Source organism: Ambystoma mexicanum, chromosome 11, assembly GCF_040938575.1.
Source record: "Ambystoma mexicanum isolate Mex_15411 chromosome 11, UKY_AmexF1_1, whole genome shotgun sequence".
Lineage (NCBI taxonomy): Eukaryota > Metazoa > Chordata > Amphibia > Caudata > Ambystomatidae > Ambystoma > Ambystoma mexicanum.
The window spans coordinates 838,790,836-838,813,694 of record NC_090934.1 but is presented as its reverse complement, the minus strand read 5'-3'; the positions used below and the strand labels follow the sequence as shown (position 1 = coordinate 838,813,694).

At 49.4% G+C, this 22,859-nt stretch overlaps 1 protein-coding gene across 1 annotated transcript in view; it reads right to left on the bottom strand.

The window, feature by feature from the left end:
- Nucleotides 1–22,859, bottom strand: part of SPTY2D1 (SPT2 chromatin protein domain containing 1) — a 554,228-nt gene that overhangs the window by 512,548 nt on the left and 18,821 nt on the right. The window lies entirely within an intron of this gene.

Genomic DNA, 22,859 nt, shown 5'->3' with positions numbered 1-22,859 from the left:
CACCCCCCCCAACCCCCCCCCCCCCCCGAGGAGAAATCTGGATAAAAGTGGATGCGACTGTCCTCATATTGGAGGGTGCCTGCCTCTCTTGCCTTACGCAGGATTGTGTCTCTGTAATTGAGAAGTCGTGTGATTATAGTGCGTGGTGGTGCGCCTGGTTTAGGTGGCGGGCCAATGTTGCGCTCATTCTACCAAAAATTGTTCAGAGAATGACTCCGGTCCAAACAGGGTTTTCAGCCGTGACTCGAGTTGCTTCTCCATTTGGCCTTTGCCAAATGATTCCGATTCACCCACCACACAAATATTGTTTCTTCTTTAGCGCGATTCTAAGTCCTCACATTTGTTCTGTAGTTTAACCAGGTTTTCCTTGATTTCGGTGATGTCACGGCTATGTTGTGAGATAGTCTTTGTTTGTGCTAATCCTGCTTTCAGTTTCTGTTATGCGTGAACTTTCTTTCTCCACTCTAGCCTTTAAGGAGCCGATGGTGGACACTATGTCATCCAATTTCGTGTTGACTGCGCGAAAACCATTCTGCACTATTGTGGTTAGGTTGTTCAAATTCTCACTGCCTCAACAGTGGGGGCCTCATTAGCATCTGTGTGGGCATCGTCCACGACAGCCAGACTGACTGCCCGTGTAGGCATCCATAGGGCCTTTCTTCTGTTTCCCCGGAGTCTTGGAACTCTTTCCCGGCTTCTGTGGTTCCCCCATAATACTGTCGGGAAGGTGTTCTGAAGCAGTGCGGTATATTGTCAGCTAGGCTTTTATTCACCGTCCCCACTTGCTCCCTATGCCGTGCTCCAGCCCTTGGAGAGGATCAGATGCAGGGGCCAGGGGCTAGAGGCGTTATGAATGATTGCTCCACAATGAGTGGGAGTCCGAGTGGACTGTGTTCCCCCACGTACAGCACTCCACGTTTGCCAAACACGCAGTGCTTAATGGATCAGAGTTGTTTACAGGGGGTTCTGAGCCACTTCGGTTTGAATCTGCAGTATATTTTAGGATCTTCGCCCAGTTCGGTCCCCGGCGAGGGCGCGCTTTGTATTTAGGCCCACAACAATGCCGTCCCGTGTCCCCGGAGGTCCCGTGGCGTGTACTATAATGTGCCCGGGAGCCGGAGCACGACAAGTGAATGGGCCGCCCAGTGTGTTGCAGGCAAAGGTCTGCGGCCGAAATCAGGGGTTTGGGGCGCTCCGAGTCACAGAACCGCCGCAGTGACTCCAACGTGCACCGCATACCACTAGGATACGCCGGCCCAACAACGCAGCAGACCACGTATAGCGACCCAATGAGTGTTGTTGCCGGGTTTGCTCCAGCTGCCACCCCCGTAGACTTGTGTCCTTTTTGCGGCACTCCCTCGCTGTCCAGCCGTACCCCCTTACCAGGCAAACTCCTTCTGTCCTCGCCTCTGGGCTTCCTCGCGGCCCCGCACCGCGGACCCGCCGAATGCCTCGGCCCGTGTTGCAGTCCCGGTTCCGCAAGGGGCCCGCTGGAGCTCCACGGCCGCGGGTCGTCACCAGCCGGGGCCGTACCGAACCACCCGCGTCACGGCTACCTCAAAGCCAGCGGCATGTAGGCAGCAGGGAACAGGATCTGGGCCGCAGTGCAGGCTCCTCCCATCCGGGGCCCCGCTCTTTCACCCGTGCAGCGGCACTCGCGTAATCTCCCTGGAGATCGGCGCAGGATATTTCAGCCGCATGCACCGGGCGATCTGTCCGGGCCGTAACTCCAGCGTCCCCAGCCCCTAGTCCACAGGAGTTCAACTGACCCAGCACATATGACTGGACTACCCTCTCCGAACGTTTGGGCTAAGCAGGCAATGTTACAACGGATGATATGGCGCAGGATCTCTCAGTGGAGCGGGAGCTCTGCAATCAGGTGGCCATTACTGTCATGCGCAACAGCGCCCCCCCTGCCCTCCACCTGGGTTTTGAAAGCTTTGGCCTGGAAGGATTTGTTCCTTTTCTTGAGATGCAGCTCGAACCCCGGCCTTTGCTTTTCTAGATTGATCAATGGTTGCTAACCCAAGGCCTGCTGAGCATGCACGGTTGGAAGTATTGCAGTGAACTCATAATTCTTGTTTGCAGATCAGCAGGTGCGTACCTTCAATTGGGCTGCTGTGCCATTATGTGTATTTCAGGCCCCCGACATCACTGGCATTTAAATAAGAGCAGCGTATAGACTTGATTGCCAAGTGAATCACCTTCATCCAGGGTCACCTGCAACTTCATGCAATGCTTTTTTTGTACTTGAACTGACATTTCTTGCAGGCATTTAATGGCTTCAGTGAATTTCCAGAGGCCTAGATTATTATTCCTTGGTAAAACTATTTGGATGTGTTTACGACTTCCCCATCTAAGTTGAACTGGTATCAGATGGTTTGTGTTCTGGGTTTTTTCACTGAAAGATCATCATTTTGATCTTTACTTTGCTAATGTTCAAGCACTATACATTTGCAATAATAACCTCCACATCCCTCGTCCCAGTACTTAGTCCTGAAGGCGATCCAGCTTCCAACAGAACACTTTCCCAAAAAGCTCGTTTTTTCTTTATAGCTCCTTCCTCATCAGTTTGGCCCGGAAATCACTGTTTTGCTTTCGGTCATTCGAACTGTAACCCCGAGGAGGCCTGCAGGGCTTGTCTCCTCTTTCTTGATGGGGCCCTGCTGTTGGGCTTTGGGGGTTCTTGATCATCTTTCCTGCTCAGTCGTTGCTGTACTTTGGCTTTGGAGGGAGCGGGGGCACCAGGCCCTGGTGAGTATGTGAGGCAGCTCTGGATTCTTTCTGGGCAGAGCACTGCTGAGCTCCGACCAGTGGCAGCAGCTCTATTACGTCCCCCCCACAGCCAGCATCTCCAAATGCCTGCTAAATTTGCCTGTGTCTTAAGGAGTGTGGGTAGCAAATAGTGCTCTTCCCGGGATTGAAGAGCTAACAGGAGTTATTTTGCATCAACGACCAGTAGTAACAGGTAGGACACAGACACTGGCCTTTGCGGGTGAGCTGCGGTCCCACCCATACTCCCTTGCAGGTTTAGTCAGGGTGGAGAAGGGCAGTCCCAGTGAGTATACGGGTTGGAACTGGTATCCCACAGCTATGGTTTGTGGTTACTGTATCCTGTTCTATATCCCTTAACATAAACCTTAATCCTACCGATTGAGCTCACCCATAGTTGTGTGTGTAAATATCTTTAAATCACTAGTATGCAATACAAACATTAATATACATACATTGTTATTGGTCACAATATCATTGGATCATTAATCCTGTTAATCACAAAATACCATTTTTCTACCCAGATCATTAATCCCATTAATCACAAATAATCACATGCCTTTTCTAGCCGACACGTGTTTCGACCCAAGTCCTTTTCAAGGCTGAATTTGGCAAAAAGAACTTTCCTCAGTTTCCATTGGACTCCACAAAACTAAAATAATGTCACCGTTTTTCTAGGTGCTTTCCTGTATTCATTGAAATATTCTGCTTTCTAGGTGGTTACCTAGTTGCATCATTGGTTTCCTTCACATCAATATCACAGATTATTGCTTAATTATCAAACAAGTCCTGGTCATTTTTGTTGATCAGGTTATTGCCGCGTTGCATCAATGGTGTTGTGCCTTAGTGGGCGTATAGTCATTGAAGAAATCTTTGTCACTATATCAGTGGACGTCCTCTCTTAGGATCCTCCTGCAGTGCTCGGCAATCCGCTGAATACAGGAAAGCACCAAGAAAATCAGTGAAATTCTTTAGTTTTGAGGAATCCGATGAAAACTGAGGAAACTGAGGCACATTTTTTGCCAAGTTCAGGACTAAAGTTGAAACACTTGTCGGCTAGAAAAGGCATGATATTTTGTCATTAATGATCCAATGATATTGTGAACAATACAATTTATGTATGTTAATGTTTGTACTCCAAGTGCACTTTAATCTGGACTTGCACAAACGGTGTACTACTGTTTTATATCCCCCTGCAAGCCTAGGCTGGACTCCAGCCAATAAACATGGGTGCATCTCTCTGGCTGTAGCTGGGCAGATCCCAGAGATGCCCCTGCCTACGTTGGACCGTAGATTACTCTCCTTAAGCCTGCTATTGGCAAGGTGCAAGGTTCAGTGGTATGGGAAGTCTAGGTGTACCGGAAGGGTTGCAACCCACATCACACAGAGGGTGCTTCATGGGTTGGGGATGTGCAATACAATGCTGTGAATAAATAAAGCAGCAAAGGTATTGGGGCAGTGCTTGTCTGCACACTGCAAGTATCTCACTATTCCTGCCAAAAACATATTCCCCAGTCAGGTCCCTCTTTACAGTGCCTCGAGGCAGGTCCTGCAGATCAAATTAGTATGGAATTAATTGGGCCCGCTCTCTGGTGTTGATGCAACTGCCATTTGCAATGGCGTTATTCATGAGGGAGATTGGAACTTCTGAATCTGTACTAGATACAGGCGTCTGTGCAAATCCCACCTCTTGTTCTCATCTTAGCAATGCCCCTCTACCGAGCTGAAGGTCTTTGCATGCAGATTCAGCAGGGCAGTTCTGCCAAGGTCGGCCTGACTCAATGAAAGAATGCGGGTGAAATGAAGTTGGGTGCACCAGAACAAAAGGAGTCCACTGTGTGGCCTGTAACACTTGGAGAACAATGCACTGAAGGTTTCCCCTGGAAATGTGTCCATTCAGAGTAAGGTGAAATACGTGGACATTTGCATTTCTGATGGATTTGCGGTTTTACCTGCCTTCTTTAGTGCCCATCTCTCTGGCCTGCCCTCTGCTGAGATTGCTGCAGTGGGGCTGGTCAGATCAATTCTCCCGGGCCCCCACAAGTCTATTATCGTGGCAGGCAGGGACACCCGGGGTTGGAGCGGAGATTAGGTGTCTTCTGGGTTAGCTGCGAGGCTGGCACTTACATCCGGACCCTGTGTGTACATCTGGGTTTGCTGCTTGGTGTTGGTGGGCAGATGCAGGAGCTGCGCAGGGTTCGGGCTGGTGTCTTGGGAGAAAAGGTATGCTGTTAAGCTGGCTGCTTCCTGGCAAGAACAGATAACTATATAGTTCAAACGAGTGTATAAATTGAATGAGTGAACAGATCGGATGAGGGTATAGAATAGATTATCAAAATTATCGCTGGTGCAGATAAATGTACAGCCCTGGCGAATGTATAGAACGGATGAGTGTATAGAACAGGATTACTGCATATCAGCGAATGACCTTATTGCTGTTGAATGAGTGGAAATCAAGAGTGCATAAAGCAGAGGAGTACACAAAGCAGAGGGGATGAGTGCATAAGAGGGGATGAGTGCATAAGAGGGGATGAGTGCATAAGAGGGGATGAGTGCATAAGAGGGGATGAGTGCGTAGAGATGCTGAATGCATAAAGCAGACGGAATGAATGAAAAATATAGATGGAGTCTATATGGATAGAACAAATGTTATACGTGAGTGCATACATGAGACAGACAAGAGTGCATGCATTGAGCAGACAAGAGTGCATGCGTGGGGCAGACAAGAGTGCATGCGTGGGGCAGACAAGAGTGCATGCGTGGGGCAGACAAGAGTGCATGAGTGGGGCAGGCTGGAGTGAGTGGAGCTAAACTCGAGTGCATGAGCGCGTCAAGTGGGCCGAGGGTATGGAGCCATCTGGGGTGCACGAAAGTGATAGAAATGCGTGACATATATAGTATGGTCTGGAATGAAGAGAACGTTCAAAAGAGCTTATATCACATCATAACACACCACCACGCTTACTCTCTCCTTACACCACCACTCAACTAGAACACAGAGATACTATGACACCATTCGGTATATCTGTTCTCATACCAACATTCTGCCTCATACTCCCCATCACTCTAAACACTGCTGGTTACCCACCCCCCAGCCAGGCATTCTCTTCAGGCCTAAAGCAATAAATCCTGCCAGAACGAACACGTACTCCTGACCTCTCAACCACCACACCTACCGCTAAGAAGCAGCTATTACACTAATACCACACCAGCTGCACACACAGGTGCTCACACGCACCTCGAATCTCTCTACTCTTTCTATTGACCTGAACTTCGGTTCCCAAGGGCGTTCAACCTACCAGCGCCTTCAGACCATACCAATGGTATATAAGGCGCTATATAAATGCAAAGTAACATAACATAATATAACATATGAGGGTGTAATTGGAAACTCCAATGTGGTGAGACACACCAAGCTTAGGTGGCCCGTCGGACATGGGAGACGGACAAGAGGACATGTTTTAAAAGTTTCTAGTAAGCTGAAAGAAAACCTACTCTGAACATGATAGAAAATAAAAAAATAAAATTAAAAAAATAAAAAAAAAAAAGCGCTCGTCAGGGCGTCTTTACAAAATGAACCGTCATCTGTTAAATCTAAACTAACCCATCGCTGCCCTACCACTAATAAAGGAAAACACAAAGAAACAAATTCTAACTCAGCAAACAGATTACTCCCCTTTTGGAATATCAGTATTGGCTGATTATCTGACCCCTATAGAGTTTCCTTCAGCTCCAGGCTTCGTGGATTTTAGCCGACAACCAAAATCCAGATAACTAACTAAATAAATAAATAAATAAATAAATAAATAAATGTACCTTTGTTTCGAATACCACAATGTCCTCATCGAGTAATCCAAAAATTTGCCAGTTCATCCCATCTCCTGGGATGCATTCTTGTAACCAGAGTAGGTCGATATTTACAAGGGAACCAACAAAGTTCACTCTCAGTGGCTCCGGGATTGCTCCAACATGTAGTCTCAGATGGTGCCTGGACCTGCTCATTCAGCCCCTTTGGGTTTGATTTGTGTTCCCAGCCCCGGGTGGGCTATGGTTTTGCCACCTTTCCGTAACGGTTGTAGCCTAGGGTATGCCAGTCCCGGTTTAGGCTACAAGCTTGGTTAGTCCTATTTATTGCAGCTATTAACTTACCCCCCCAACTCCAGGGGGGCTTCACTTTCTCGGCTCCAGGTGGGCTACAGGCTTGCTTTGCCTGTATTACAGCAGCTTTATCCCCCACTTCCTGGGTCTTCAGGGTCTTTACCAAGGGTGGGCTATTACAGTTCGCTCATCCCCTCGCGGGAGGTTTACTTTCTCAGCCTCTGTTAGGATATTCAATGCAGTTCTTTTACACTCTCGCTGTGTCTTCACTTTCTGCGGCCCAGGTGGGCTAGAGGCTTGTTCCGTCCAGATTACTACAGCTCTTCACCCGCTTGCAGGGTCTTCATTTTCGCAGCCCCCATTGGGCAATGGGCTCATTCGGCCCGTTTGGCGTGCGTCACAGCCCTCCAGCCAGTCCCCCTCTGTAACTGCATTCCTTCACTTTCGCAGCGGGACTCAGCTCTGGCGGGTCCTCACCTTTGAGTCCTCTTGTCTGCGTGGTTGGTTCTGCGGCTCTTCTGCCTCCAGTTTGGGACTTCGGCATCTGGGCGACGAGACAACTGTTTTTCTTGTAGCTTGGAGGCACTCTTCCTGCCTCAGCGACTCCTGCCTGGTTGGGATCTCCATCCTCGAAGCATCCTAGTTTCTTGTAGAGCCTTCGCTCTCCACCCACCACGTCCTCTGTGTGGCTCTCCTTCCTTCATCGAAGGGACTGCCACTGAATCTCAGCACGGACTGCTGTTCTGTGTTCTCTGCCAGATTCTCACTCCTCTGGCTGGTTTCCCGCTGGTCTTAAATTCCTATCTACAGAGGAGGCAAGAATTCCATTGGTCAGCCATCTACATTAAAAAATGTCCCCTACATTATTAAAAGGTTCACTTTCGATACAACTAACAAACATTGGGATCTTTTTAAAAGAGGGGGTATGGGGGGTGGGGGGGTTGGATGGAACCCTGACTTAGACATTCCTGGTGCTGCATGCGGTGTCTAACGACCCCCCTTCCCCACAGCTATCTCAGCTCAATTCAGATAGGGGTTCTAGCACCCTTCTTATGCGACGGAAGGAGCAATTGACCACTGGACTGACTACAAGGACGACGTCTCTCCCAGGCCAGGCCAGGCCAGGCCGATCTGTGCTCTTGCTACAATTATTAGATTTGTGGGCCTCAAGGCGGGGTTCCCTTTCCCTCCTTCACGGTCACAGCATTATTAGAACCTGACAGATAACTTACGGGATCAGCAATAGTCCATCGTCATTTGTCAGGACGTATCCTAATCCACACGCACGTGAGAAGAGGGGCAAAAGAACAAATAACAGTGCTTCTGATAAGCTGTTCTCAAAATACTCAGTGCCAGTAAATTACCAGAGCCAAGAACGACCAGTGTAGTATATAAAATAAGCATTTTATTTTCAATCACAAAGGTCCCTCGGTTTGTTGTGGCTAAATCAACATAAGGTTCCAACGCATTTATCATTTTCAACATTATGATTGTCACAGTTAAAACCTCTACATGAGATGAGCATCAAGTCACTTCACTTAAGTAAACCAACTGGCATCAATTCTCCTAACATGGGAATCAATTAATATTCTGAATACAAAAAGCCTATTCTATCTTTTCTCTAAGGAAATTCTAAAACAAACCAAAAGCTTAATTCAATGAAGCAATATTGGAAAGTATTGATGCAAAGCACAAAGCCACAGGACCACAATTGCACACTAGCCAGTCATCAAAACCCAGTGCATTTCAAAGCATAAATCAAACATGGCTTAAGGTGAGGCCAGATCCCACACCCCTCCCTTAATATCCGGCACTGCATCAGCATTAGTAGCCCTGTTCTATGGGCCAGCAGCCTATTTATAATGTTTCTCAATTGGGGCTCCCCCTTACCATAAGTGCTGTGTCTGTTAAAGCGATTCTCTTAGCTTCTGGCTTTCTGAATGGGAGTACCTGCCTTTCTAAAAGGATAATTGTAAACAATATTGGTTGGTACCACCCCCAAACACTCCGTCGAATTATCAGAAGCTTCTTCAAGCTGAATTATCATTAACAGCTCCAAGAGGATTTATCTAACATGCCAGGAATGTCCTTCCCTCAAGGCTTCAATGTCACGAGAGGCTTTTTCTTAGCTCCCAAGCGAGATGCTGTCTATTTTGCTAAATAGAAAATCGAGTGGATTTGGTTCCACTGCTTACTCATACTTATATATTTGCCTAGGTATGAAAGTAATGAGTGTTCAAAACTACATTACATATGTAGGCATGTATAATATGTTATGGTCAAGCTGCTTAGCGTCTTGCTATGCGGAATGGTTACATAAATGAATGAAAGTTAACTCAAAACACACTTCTCATTATGTGTCTGAGACATTGGGCCTCATTACGAGGTTGCCGGTCCGGTAACAACGGTACTAGAATGCTTGCCAGTACCGTGGTTACTGGACCGGCAAACTCCGAGTTGTGCCGCGGGTGCCTTTCATTCCACCAGGTCTGCCCTGGCGCAATGAAAGGCACCCGCGAGCACAGCATGCCCGTAGCACTGGCACCGTTATGAAGGCTGCCGGTGCTACAGGCATCCCCATTCAGCCCTATGGGGCTGAAATGGGAATTGGGGGGGGGGGGGGGGAGGGAGGAAGGGGTGGAGAAATCTACCGGCACCCACGAAAGAGCAATTACCGGGTCCAGCAGGGTCAGAATACCCCGGCAATTACCCATTCACGGGTGCCGGACTTATGCCGGTATGGAGGTAGCCTTGCCGCTCTTACCGGCAAGGCTACCTCCAACCTCGTAATGAGGCCCATTATCACTCCTTTGCTATGGAGCTGCTTTTTCCCAGAAGTCCAATATAGGCCTCTAGGGGCCCATTTCAGCACTAAAGCACTTACGTTTGCAGTGTTCACCACTACAGTTGCTGGTTTAAGTGAATAGCAGGCTCACCCATGCAGGGAGAGCAATGCTGCAACGTTTGTTACATTGAATCTGCCTCTATTGTCCCACAAAATGATTGGATGATGTCCACGTTTATTACCATGCCGGAAACGTGCCAGCAGGCGAAGCTGGTGGGCCACACTTAAGGCCCACACTTAAGACCAATTCCTGTCTGGCCCGAAAAGGCCCATCAGCCTATGACACAATAAGGTCCGCGCTTCCCTACAGTACACTATACACTGCCACCCAGTTTCTGCCTTCTCTCATCCACCACTATTCAGAAGTGAAACCCACTGTATTCCTCCCAAACCTTTTATACCCTCAGGAGATTATCAATGCAGTTCTGCTCTGTTACGCAGTCCTGCTAATGAGCATGCTACCATGTGCCCTATACGACAACTGTCCCATTCATTGGAGTCCATAGACTTCTTCACCTCAGGGAATGAACACTACCCTCACAACTCAAGTCTCACTGACCACACCCGTCAGAAACACCCGCCTTAGAAAACCTTTATACTATGGGGAAAATGTTGCCCAGTAGATTGAAGTTAAAACCAATAATGGCAACTAGACACATTTTATGGATGTGGTTTGGAGAGAACAATCAAACGTATGGATTCAGTGACGATGCTTCACTCTGGCATAAAGAGGTACTACAGCTTAACAATAGATGCCTGAATTGGCAGAGTTGGGTCAAGGAGGGTATTTTGACTCTTGGTGATATATTAGATGGAGATCGTCTTTTGACATTTTAGGAAATAAGAGAAAATATGATCTGGATACAAGAGAAAGAAGAAAATATGTTGAATTAATCTCATTGATTAACCTGAGGAAAAGTATGGTTAATGATTCCTTGAGGGTCAGCCCTGTCCTGTGTCAACTGATTACAGTACAGGAATATACTGTGCGTAAATACGTGAACTTTATGCAATTGGAAAACAAACATGTTGTGGCATGGGAAAAAACTTAGAACTGCATGGTCAGTTGATATGAATATTGACTTCACAGATAAAGATTGGAAAGGTATATTTAGGGTGAGTGCCAATGTGGGAATAGACTTGAACTTGCCTATGATCAGACAGAAAATTATAGGCAGGGTCTACTGGACACTGGTTAAAATGTATAAACTGAAACTACAAACAGATGATTTATGCTGGGGGTGTCACGACCCTCGCCCAAAACCCCCTCTGGCAAACCAATTGGCCAGGTGGAGTCAGGACTCGGGCCTCTAGAGCCTGGCATCCTCTTCAAAAGCCTATGGCGCCAGGCTCATACACCATGAAAAACAATGTGCTTGGGAACTACTTTATTGTATTGTCAGCCAAATGGAGGCATCCACATAGCTTGGTTCCTAAGAACCAAGCTATGCGGTCTAGTGTTTTGGGGGTGGTAGCCTAGGGACTACTTTACCTGGAATATTTTGTTGGGGCTATTTAAACCACACCCGAGCAAGACAACACACTTTGCGTTACTTTGCAGCTTGCAACGTGACGCTCACCGTGTCCAGCTATTCCCTCGAACCTCGGAGAAGCAGAACCTGCAAGGAGACAAAAGGATCATTATTAGTAGCAGCATCTTACCTGCATTCTTCATCTTTAAACACTCGCAGCTACTGAGAACAGCTTCCTCGAATCTGCACGTCTCCCGGACAGAACGACCTGAAAGAGGAAGATAGAGGTAACATTAAAGAAAGCAGTAGAGACATTTACAAATTACGAACTGCTCAAAAGGCTTACCTGGCTGGTCGCCTCTCGGCTGGCACCACTCCGGACATTCCACTTGCGCTGAACACCACTGCGACTTACAAGGAAGGAAAACACAGGTTAGCAAAGGCAAGACTTCGCAGCGCTGGGCATAGCGCTTACTTACCGCATCATAGCGCTCTTAATGCGCCATCATTTACCAGCGGGGCTCAACCAAGCCAGTTAGCCGCGCTGAAGCTCTGCATACCTAAGGGAGAAAAAAAAGAGACATTTTAAACAAAGAAAGGCATGCAGGATAGCAACAAAACTAAAGAACAGCAATAAGACCTGCGTGATCAATATCAAACGAGGCGGCGCCAGTGAAGTAACTGGACCGCACTCGCCCATGAAAGACAACGCGCCCCTGCAAAGAAGGCAGGACTGAAAGCACGCCTAATTCTACCACAAGGTGAGGGGAGGGCGCCGGAGGGACTGAAATCATATGGGGGTGAAGGGAGGATACTTACCTCAGTCGGTCAGTCTTGAACCCAGTCCTCCTGTATTTTCAGGCAGAACCTTCCTGCAGACCACATCAGGGCAAAGCTGAGAAGCATACCAGGGCGCTAACCCAGCTGGGTGGCGTCCCTGTTGATACCAGGTGAGCGTAACAGGGGGTGTGGAAATGAAAAGGGGTACCCTCTTGCACCTCCTCTGGAACTGCTCAAGAGTTCAGAGTTTCTGGAAAGAGGTGGTTGATAGAGCTGAAATGATTTTAAATATAGTTTTGCAGAGATCAGCGGAAAATATAATCTTACTCCTACACCGGGATAGATGTAAAAGCTCTATGCAATACAATAATTGGATAGATAAGGCTATGTTGATGGCAATGAGACTGATCCTCCGGGTCTGGAAAACTAGGAAGAAGATTTCTGTGTAAGACTGGATAGTTGATTTGCAAACTTTAATCAAATTATGAAAACTCTCATTCAAGGCAAAAGAAAAAGAAAAAAAGAGTACACTCTAATTCGGGGACCATTCAGGATAATAATGAGGAGTGGGCTACTTTCTCCTCTCCCTCTCCCCCTCTTCTCTTTCTACTTCTTCTTCTCCTTCTTTGTCCTCTTTATTGGGTGGTTTCATTTGGTGATGTCTGAGAGATGTTATGTATGTGTCTGTGTCCTAAAATAAATTGTGTTTTTATCTTTTGTAATTTACTCTTTTACTGCATACATAAATTGAACGTTTCTTAGTATGTCTGGGTGGGGGGATTTGATTGTGACGTTTATCTATTGATATGCAACTAACAATATGTTTCTGAATTGTTCATTTATGGTTTTGCTAGACACCTCTGTATTGTACTGTTATGAAAGTTGTTGACATACTAATAAAAAGAGGTTTAGAAAAGAAAAAAAAAAAAAAAAAAGGAGGAAACACCTGCCTCAGAAGCCGTACACTGAACACACATTACCTCGGCACAGACTGTACTTTAAATTGATACGCAGCCTTGAGTGAGACAATAAAAAGCAGTCACAGCCATTCCAGCTGCCTTGTGGTTAGCTAGTCGATGCTCCCTCTGGTAAGCCTTGCTAGCGTAACAATTGAGTTAATCATGCCAGCCAATACACACCCTACAACAGCCGCCAAAATGGCCCGCTATGCACTGTGAATCGACCATGTTACAGCCATTCTCTCACAACCGCAAATAAGCTGCTTCTAAGTCCTCCTCACCATGCCCGCGCACCAGATTGAATAACCCCCTGCCCTAGGAAGCCTTGTGCTCCCGATACTAACCTTGATAAGTTTGTCACCAGCCTTTCAATCACCCTCTCACTTCAACCCAAGCCAGGCACCATCATAGGCAACATACCCCAATTGCCTCCTGCTCTAGGTAATTTGGCAGAACACACCTTCACCGGTCTCCTACCCGCCCACTCACATTAAAGCCCAAAATGGACTGGATCCCCAGACGCCCCTTCCCCTCCATCAGCGCCAGTCCTGACCCATACTACCAATACCCCATCCTGCTCACCATATTCTAAAGCAGCTACCTCAAACCAACAAGAGCACCTGGATGCCTCAGAGTCGTACCATTCCAATGGCACGTCTACACAAAGCAGCCTTATTACCATCTCCAAACCCAACTTATTTACTACTCAACTGTGCACTACTCAAGCCCATTCCTTCGGCATCCACAACCTCATCAAGGCCAATAACCTTGATATGCTAGGCATCTCTGAAACTTGGCTCCACTCGACCTCTGGGCCTACATTGTCAATTGCCATTCCCCCAAACTATACCATTTTCCGCTGTGACAGATTTGACGCCAGAGGTGGAGGGGGGGGGGGGTTGTCACTCCGATAGCAAGAGACACCCTCTCTATCATACAAATTAGCACTATGCAGCCGGAAAACAGCGACTTAGCCTCCCTCAAACTACCCCTATCCCACACAGACACCATTACCATGCATGTCATTCATCGTCCACCAGGCCATCTGGACTCATTCGAGGAGAACATCCTCCACCTGCTTAGTACCAATAACACGCCTACCTTTAAAACAATCCTCCTTGGCGATCTTAAACTATGATCCTGACAACACCAATGCTGCTTCTGTAGTCAACTCTCCAAGCTTCAAACAGTGCAGCAAAGCACCCACCCACTCACTTAAAAAGGCCCCACCCTGGACAAGTCAGCACCTAACTTCCGCTGCAAACTTCTAGCCAGAGGCATCGAGCTGGGTCGCCTCATTCCTGAGACACAAAACCATCAGTCTTTGCCGATAATGCAAGCGTCCCTCTTGCACCCATCTCCTGCGTCTTCCCAACACTAACATTTTCACAAAACCACTTTTCGGCCTCCCAGACTCAATTGGTATTTTCTACACCAACAATACCCAGATCCTCCTTCCCCTCTCTGGCAACTAAGACTAAGAGAAGCTATACTCCGTCTATGAGACCATCCAAACGTGGATGGCCTCTAACTTGCTCTGTCTTAACGATGAAAAAACAGCGATCCTAATCATCGGCCTGTCGACAGTGCTTAATCTCAACCATCAATAGATCTCCTTCACCATCGACAGAATCCCCATGCCGGTCTCCCAGTCAGTAAAAACCCTGGGAGTCTACCTAGACGCCTCCCTCTCTCTTACACGCCAAGTCAATACTATCTCCTTCTGCAGCCCATACCATCAAACTCACAAATGCCTGCAGACCCTTTCTGTATGCTGTGACAGTTGCCTTACCATTGCCTGTGCCGTCATAGGCGCAAGACTAGACTACTAGAACACCTTGTTCGCTGGCACCGCCAAGCATAATATTCACAAGCTGTAAGTAATCTAGAATAATGCTCTCTGTTGGACTCTGAACATTCCTAAACGAGATCACATCACCACTGCTACAAAAAAGGCCCATTGGCTCCCTATACAAGAACAAATCACATTCAAAATGCTGTCAATCACCAATAGGTGCCTCTCTAAGACTGTCCCCCCACCTTGCCAAGGAATTGGCGAGAGCGATATCAACAAGACCGACCACAACTGCCTATGCCAACAGGCTCATCCTGCATAAATTCAGACTGGCCAGAGCGGTTGGATCGAGATTCCAAGGCTTCTCTGTGAAACTATGGAATGCACTACCCCCTACACTGAGAACTGAACAATCATACTGGATCTTCTGTAAATTACTGAAAATGTGTCTCTTCACGAAGAGCAAATGACACCTTTCCTTCAGCCATGTAACCTTGTAACCTCTGAACACTGTCCTGTAACCTTTGCTCTGCAACTGTGCCATGGGTTTAGTGCATGATACGTAAAAACAAATAAAGTGTTGCAGTCTATACTTAAACATAATCTAATATATCCTAACAGAATATAATATAGGAATCCATTTGCTTATCCCCTTCAAGTCACTTTATTCTATTCAACATAATGCTAAAATACTTCTATAATGAGGGGGAAATTCTGAAATGAAAATGGTGTCTTACATGTTACTCTTACCCACCTGGGGCAGAATGGGTAAAATCCTAGGACACTGGTCCCTAAAGGGGACGAACCCCCTAGGGAGCGGATTGTGTGGTGGGTTTACCTCCCTAATTCCAAAGGGGGTTGCTCCCCCTTCAGGAGAAGGGACGGAATTCTTGGATTCGTCACACCTTTCAGCCCAATCCGCCAGCCCCAGGCCCCGCATTCCACCGCCTACAACCCATGCTCCCTCCCGCTTCCTGGTGCTTTCCATTCCCGCCTCTGTGCCCTGATTGATCCCTAGTCCTGGAGTGCTAACCCAGGTCACCGCCACAACATCCGTGTTCTCCTTTGTCCTGCTGCACTCTCCAGGTGAGTTTGCCCAATCTGTGCTCGAATTTAATTTGATTTTGGGTGCCCCTGCACCAAAAGCCCAATCCGCCAGCCCCAGGCCCCGCATTCCACTGCCTACAACCCGCGCTCCCTCCCGCTTCCTGGTGCTCTCCATTCCCGCCTCCCGACCCGCCTCTGTACCCTGATTGGTCCAAACAAAAGATCAGCATTCATTGCCAGTCCTCCCTGGGCTGCCTCTGCCCGGCAGCCCCACCGGCTAAGGACCCAAGGCAAAGGACGGCTCCTACAGCGACGGATCCAGGTCGTATCTGCAGGTATCCGCAGGAGAAGCAAGAAGCCAACAATAAGTAAGTGTGGGAAGGGCAGGGCCAGAAGCAATCACTTCACGCCATACTACCCAACCACGCATCTAACAAAGCATCACCACTGCAAACTCTTATGTCTGTAACATATTTTGCAATTGGAATCTCTGTCCTATACATGTAAGAGTTGCATTTAGAAGTGTGCCCAATAGCCTCTCTGTGAAAGTTGAATTTAGGAAAGTGTTCTGTGAAAGTCGCTTTTAGAAGTGCTCCGAATAACCTCTATGTGAAAATTGCATTTAGAAGTGTTCCCAATAGCCACTCTGTGAAAGTTGAATTTAGAAGTGCGCCAAATAGCCTCTATGTGAAAATTGCATTTAGAAGTGTTCCCAATAGCCACTCTGTGAAAGTCGCTTTTAGAAATATTCCGAATAGCCTCTCTGTGAATTTAGAAGTGCGCCCAATAGCCTCTCTGTGAAAGCTGCATTTAGAAGTGTTCCCAATACCCACTCTGAAAGTCGCATTTAGAAGTGTGCCCAATATCCTCTCTGCGAAAGTTGCATTTAGAAGTGTTCCCAATAGCCTCTCTAGGAAAGTTGCATTTAGAAGTGTTCCCATTAGCCTCTCTGTGAATTTAGAAGTGCGCCTCTCTGAAAAGTTAAATTTAGAAGTGTTCCCAAAAGCCACCCTGAAAGTGGAATTTAGAAGGGTGCCCAATAGCCTCTCTGTAAAAGTGGCATTTAGGAAAGTGTTCTGTGAAAGTTGCATTTAGAAGTGTTCCCAATAGCCTCTCTAGGAAAGTTGCATTTTAGAAGTGTTCCCAGTAGCCGCTCTGTGAATCTAGAAGTGCTCCCAATAGCCACTCTGAAAAGTTGAATTTAGAAGTGTGCCCAACAACCTCTCTGTGAAAAGCCGAATTTAGAAATGTGTGCAATAGCTGCGTCTGAAGGTTGAATTTAATTGTGGGCCCAATAAACTCTCTGTGAAAACTGAATTAGAAGGGGGGCGCTGTTGAGCAGCCGTCAAAATGGCTGCCTAGCTGTTTAGCTCCGTGCACAGCTGCTTTTCATCCGAGGACATCTGCGGGCTGAAGTGTCTTTGCGCCTATCTGGTCGATCCCCTGTCCTTCCCATAACTGGGGCTACGTGTCACCGCGATCCTGTCTCGGATCGGACCCTGGGAGCCAGAGATCTCCGTGAGCAGGATCCTCGAGGCTGCCGTGGCGCTCGGCGGCCCAACGTGACATTTTCCTCGGCTTGCGCCGCCCCACTGCTGTCTCCCCTGCCGCATCCCTCTACTGGACTGCCTACTGTGGCGCGTATCGCGGGTGCTCTGTGGTCCACGCTGGGAGCGCCGTGGGCTGGGCTGCACCCTTCGCTGACCCGGCATCCGCAACTTGGGCCGCGCCCTGCACCGGCCCGACCTGGACTGTTCCCCCGCGCTGCTGCCGGGGTCCTCTGGCCTTGTTGTGACCGGTCTTGCCGGCCGGAGAGCCCGATATCGGGGGGGGTCCCTGGTCCGCCCCTCGCCCGCGCATCTCGGCACCCGGGCAGTGCGTCCCTCCTAGAGGAGCTGTGCCTGTCGCTTGGCTTGGCTGCCGCACTCGGCGGCCTTTGGCCTGGAACCCACCTTGGAGGCGCCGCGGGCTGGACTCCCGCTGGCCTGGCATCTGCGGCCTGGGCTGCGGCCTGCATCTTCCCGCTCCGGCTCGTCCCCCTGCACTGCTGCCGAGACCGGACCTGCCTCTGGCAGCGCCTGCAACCGGGGAGCCCGTGTCAGCTCCGCATCCGTGCCGCCCGGCTTCTGGTGGTGCACCTTCTCCAGAGGAGCTGCGCCCATTTCCTGACTGGATCCTCGTGGGCTGTATCTCAGGTGGGGAGCTGCTGGGGCTGCTGCGCGCCGGAACTGCATTGACCCCGTTTCTTCGACTGCAGGCCATCCCCGGCCTGGGCCTCTCCCCCGCGCTGCGCAGCCCCGGCTGGCTCCCGTGCCGCATTGACTGGTCTCTGGGCCCATACCCTGCTGCGTTGTTGCTGTTCCGCATCCCGGCGGACCCGGATTGCCCCGCTGCCACCTTGCTCCAGGCTTAATGGACCCTAGATTGATGCCGTGGCTCACACCTGCACAATCTCCAGTGTGCCCGCCTTGAGCGGGGGGGGGGCCCTGCAGCGACGCTCTCTACCTGTCGCCGCACCACCTGCCAGCTCAACACTACTACTATGGCACAGCTTTTCGTCTTTACTGGTCATTGCCTTCACTGCCCCATGCAATATTCGCCTGTGCACTAATGCCCACGCTCCTGCTGTTCGTTCTTCCTGTGGTGCTTACTCGGGGTCTGTTCTGGACACCGTCCTCATCCTCTAGGGCGGTGGGGTTGCACTATCCCTGCAGCTACTCTATACTTCCCTGACGCTATTGTTCCTGCCGCCTCTGCTAGGATTTGTCTGGGCGATTCGGATCGGCGGGCTGGCCCACTGACCTTTGACTGCGGGACTTGCGGTGGGGCCTCTCCTGCACCTCCACACCGTGTGGCCTCCTGCCTCAACGCCCTTACTCAGGTCTCCACTCTGGCCACTCAGTGCCCCCACTACATTATTTACGATGTCTAACAGATCTAGGAATACCAATAAAACCGGGGCCATGGACAAATTTGCTAAAGCCACCCCGAGGTCCGACTCGGCCCACACATCAAGCGATCCAGCCGACGACCCGCCTTGCGCCGAGGCACCTGCCACTGACCTCACAGCGATAATGGAATCCATGGCTAGAAACTTTGCAGCCTTCCACGAAAAGCTCGATGACATTAATGCCAATGTAGCATCGCTCAGAGCCAAACTGGATCAGCAGGGGGTTCGAATCACGGAGGCTGAAAACAGGATTGGAACCAATGAAGATAATATATCTACACTCCAGGGCACTGTGTCCACTCTGGTCTCAGATATGAAGGCGGTCAAGGCCAAATGTGATGACCTCGTATCTAGGTCGCGTAGAAACAACATACGCATCGTTGGTGTCCCTGAAAATGCGCTGAAGGGTCGACTGGAATTGGCGGTCGAGGATCTCTTGAAGGACCTATTGGGCAATCCAGACATGTCTCCCTTCTTCACCATTGAGAGGGCCCATAGGGCACTGTCACCGCGGCCTAAACCTGGTGACTTTCCGAGGCCCATCATTGCCAAGGTTTTGAGCTTCAAAGACCGCGACCAAATTCTCCGCCTCGCACGGGAAAGGGGCGAGTTACGAATGGACTCGCAGGTGATCAGGATTTTCCCCGACTTTTCCACCGGAGTTCAGCAGGAACGTCGCCAGTTCGTTGGAGTGAAGAAACTCCTTAGGGAGAGGAACATCCCCTACGCCATACTCTTCCCTGCACGCTTGAAGTTCACGTTCAACAACAAACTATACTTTTTCACGGTGCCATCTGAGGCGGTTAAATTCATCGAGGCACATGTTCCTCTCCACCCTCTTGCTGATGACTATGAATAATGAGTGAATCCTATGCTTGCTCTGCGCTGCCTTGATACTATGCCTATATGTAGATCGAGCCCTACCACTCTTTGTTCACATCCATGGGCGACCACACCTCTGCATTCACCTGGATACAATGCTCTCCTACGCAGGTTTAATTTCCGCTCTGTATACCCGCTCGACGGGGAGCAACTGTCATCCCGTCCAGTTTATTCTCCCACACTTACTTCTGTTGTTCTCTGACATGCAGAGCTCCCTTGTTCTGGCTGCAACGCTTTGCCCCCTATTCACGAACACTGGGACATGTTTTGTCTCACTGTTCCGCTTGGTTTGGGTTGCTGGATCTCTGTGGTACGTGTGTTGTTCGCTGTGCCCCATTGTGTAGGACTGGGGTATTCACAATATGACCGCTAACAATGTTCGTTTTGTAACGGAACCAGCTGGTTCCAAGCGTGCTTCTGCACGGCAACGGCTCACCCCACTGCGATTGCACTGTTCTTGGATTTGTGGGTCAGCCCCTGTTGGGCTTTTGTGCAGTCTGGGCCACGTTGGGGCCGGCCCAGCTCTGTACAGTTGAGGGTGGGTGATGTTCACACTGCTGATTTTGGGTTAGTGGTGAGGGTGGCGGGTGGGAATGGGGTGTTTGGAAAAAATGGCATGCAAGGTCTCACGGCGCGCACTTTGGCAAAACATGAGCGCACTCCCGACTTTAACCCCGGGAATGCGCACTACTGCTGGATCTGGGATGTTCATTGATGCGAGTATACCGAGATTAGATATTTGCCACTGACATGTCTACCGTCATAATGTCCTGGAACATCCGCGGATTAAGCAATCACACTAAGGCCCGTAAGATCATGGCCTTTGCTAATAGGCATGGCTGCAAGGTACTACTCCTACAGGAGACACACTCCAATGCCCACATTCCGGGCACCATGGCCCCGTCGTGGGGTCCCGCTAGATTCTTTACTTCCTACTCCTCCCAATCCAGGGGAGTCCTCACAATGATCCACAAATCGATTAAATTTATTCTGCACAAAAGCTATATATGTCCTGAGGGTCGTTGTGTTATACTGCACTGCACGATGGTGAATAAAGAATACCTACTTGTTAACACGTACTGTCCCAACGTTGACTCTCCCGAGTTCTTCGATGCGGTAATTGCTATACTGTTGGGATATGTAGGAATCCAGATTATAGGGGGGGGGGGGCCTGAACCTCATCCTCGACACTGTCCTGGACAGGACCGGCACGTCCTCTCGAGCCCTAACCAGCGCCGCACACAGACTATGTGGCCATATGCAGACGCTCAATGTTTGCGACGTCTGGAGGACACTACACCCCTTGTGCCGGGAGTACACTTATTACTCGTCCGTGCACGACAGCTCGTCTCGTATAGACCTGTTCTTCGTGTCAAATGAAACCATGGGCGGGGTAGAGGGGTCCTGGATCCTCCCCCGCACTCTGTCTGACAACGCTCCAATTATACTATCTGTGAAGCTGGGTATACCCATCCCGACACTCAGCACCTGGCGATTCAAATCGGAGGCCCTCAGGGATATTGTTTTTAGGGCCGATATGCTTGCAGACATTGTATCCTTATTTGACCACAACTCTCCTCAAGACACATCAGCTGCGGTCAGATGGGAGGCCTTTAAGGTATATATCAGGGGGATGTCCATCTCCCGAGAGGCTGGGGTACTGAAAGCAATCCGAGCTGGCCTCGGTCGTTCTGAAGCCAAATTGAAGCAGTTGGAGCAGCAATGCTCCACGGGTGCTGATCCCGCCATACTTGTCAAAATTAGCGAGGAACTGCAGGCCTACAATGCGCTCGCTACCAACGAAGTCCAGTACTTCAGCCGCCCACAGGCCGCCAGGAAATACGGCGAGGGTGACAGACCGGGGAAGACATTGGCAAACGTGGTGAGGGGAATTTGGCTGAGCTCAGATCACCTCCATCAAAGATGTATCTGGCAACGTACAATGGGCTGACCAACAGATCTTGGAGGTATTTACTGAGTTCTACAGGTCCCTCTACTCCCAACCTGCCGAACACTCCGAACGACACATGTGCGAGTTGCTTGCTCAGATCCCTACCACCGAAATATCCCCTGCTGCCCGCGACCAGCTGGACTCCCCGGTAACACTGGATGAGATAGTGACGGCCATCTCGAACCTGCCCAAAGGCAAGGCGCCGGGTCCAGATGGCCTTACGGCTGAGTTTTATCAAGAACATGTGGCCATACTGGCTCCCAAATTACTCGAGGTCTGGGATGAAGCAATCCGCTTCTCCATCCTCCCCCCGTCCATGCGTGAAGCTGTCATCACGGTACTACTCAAATCTGGCAAGCCGGACGAGTGTGGGTCCTATAGGCCTCTTTCCCTCATGAACCTGGACACGAAAATCATTGCTAAGATCATAGCTAACCGCTTTCTCCCCATTATGCCATATCTGGTCCATGAGGATCAAGCGGGCTTCGTCCCCGGCAGGTCCACCTCCCATAATATAAGGAGATTGTTCAATGTTATGTCCCGTATAGATCAAGACGCCCAGGCCGTGGCGGTCACTCAGAAGGCCTTTGACATGGTCTCTTGGAACTACATGTGGCTGGTGCTTGAGACAATGGGCGTTGGCCCAAACATGATCGGGTTCATTAAACTACTTTACGCCTCCCTTGTGGCTCGGGTTAGGGCTAATTCATTGACATCTGACCCTTTCACACTCTTCAGGGGTACCCAGCAGGGCTGCCCCTTCTCCCCGATACTCTTCGCTCTCGCAATTGAGCCGATGGCAGATTATGTCCGTGCTCATCATGCCCGCAAGGGAATACGGTTGAAGGATGACCCCGAAATCATATCTTTATATGCGGATGACGTGCTATTATACATTAGAGAGCCCACAACCCACATTGACCCCATACTGAGGGACATCACCCGCATCGGCACCTACTCTGGCTTCACGATCAATTATTCAAAGTCAGAGATCTTCCCGCTCACTAAATCTACCCAACAACCCACCACTGAGTACCCCCTTCGCTGGTCCCCGAACGGTGTCAGATACCTGGGTGTGCAGATATCCTTAATTAAATCCAATTTGCTAGCCAACAATTACTCTACCGTGGCACAAACGGTTGAGGCCAAGATGTCAAGATGGCGCTCGCTCCCATTATCCATGGCTGGTCGGCTCTCTCTCATTAAAATGATCCTGCTCCCCAAGCTTCTTTACACTTTCAGCAACGTTCCCGTATGGCCTGGGAAGGGTTACTTCGCTAAACTGCATATACTATGCGCACAGTTCCT